The sequence below is a fragment of the Poecilia reticulata genome, linkage group LG12 (assembly GCF_000633615.1).
Source record: "Poecilia reticulata strain Guanapo linkage group LG12, Guppy_female_1.0+MT, whole genome shotgun sequence".
Lineage (NCBI taxonomy): Eukaryota > Metazoa > Chordata > Actinopteri > Cyprinodontiformes > Poeciliidae > Poecilia > Poecilia reticulata.
Genome location: NC_024342.1, coordinates 25,791,878 through 25,793,066, shown reverse-complemented (window position 1 = coordinate 25,793,066; position 1,189 = coordinate 25,791,878).

Genomic DNA, 1,189 nt, shown 5'->3' with positions numbered 1-1,189 from the left:
CAATGAGGAGGTCTAGGAAGGTTTGGCTCCTGCAAGGGTGTAAGTGGAGCGTCACGAGGAGGGGAGTTCACAATGGGTAAGAACCACGGCTTTATGAGGAGGCACACAAAGAATCACTAAGAGTTTCACAAGGAGATCAACACAAGGAGAAACACGGGTGGCCTGAAATACCATAACTGGGTAAACACTCTGCTAAAGAAGTGTTGGCTGCTCCCTCCTCCAGATGAGAAGATGCATTGCAGGTGTGCAGGTGATCCAGGTGCAGATGTTCACGCCCTCCAGAATGYGACCTCTGGTGGAAAAAGAAAGAGAACCAGCCATCCCAAAACACCCAGGATCTCGACAAAAACAGTATGATCAACCAGCTTCTCTATATGGAATGCCTGAAATGTCGAAAATAGGACATGTGGACCAAGAATTAATGAAACAGTTTTTTGAATACAAAATCCGTTAAATCCACTCCAAACTTAATATATTGCAGTCTTTATTTGTGAACGTGTTGCTGTAYGATTTGAAAGCTTAAAGAGATGGTGACATCACTTCTGACCTCTGAAAAGCACATCTTCTGAGGTTGGGATAYGTTTCCTCCAACAGGCTCCARAGGAATCACCTCAAACCTATGGTGGCCGACAGGTGCAAATGCGCAGCAACARAGAAAACATGCAAACAAAAAAAAGACACGCACACAAATAAAATGCAGCAAACAAAATAAGAGACGCAAAAAAAGAATACAACCACAAATGAAATGCAGCAAACAAAAAAAGAATACAACCACAAATAAAATGCAGCAAACAAAAGAAAAGATGCAAACAAAAAGTGCTGAGAACCGGAAGTGCTCCAGACCGCTAGAGGGAGTCAAACAAAAAACAGCTGTGTCCAAATTTAGGGACTGCATCCTTTAAAACGGGTGTTCAAAAAAGCATCAATGGCGGCAAAATTATTTTTGCTGTTGATACGAAGAACATAAGGTAGCCGTTGATGTTGTAACTGTTCTTTTATTGCCGAGTGCTTTACGCGGACATGCCGGTTAAACTGTAAATAACGTAACAAAAAAAAAGAAAAACAAAACGTCAATACTTAATATTGCAATATTYAAAGGACACAAACTTAAACATAGCCTTACAGCATTAATATATAACTCACCACATTGGGCAACACTCATGAACATTGATAAGATTGGTAAGATGTA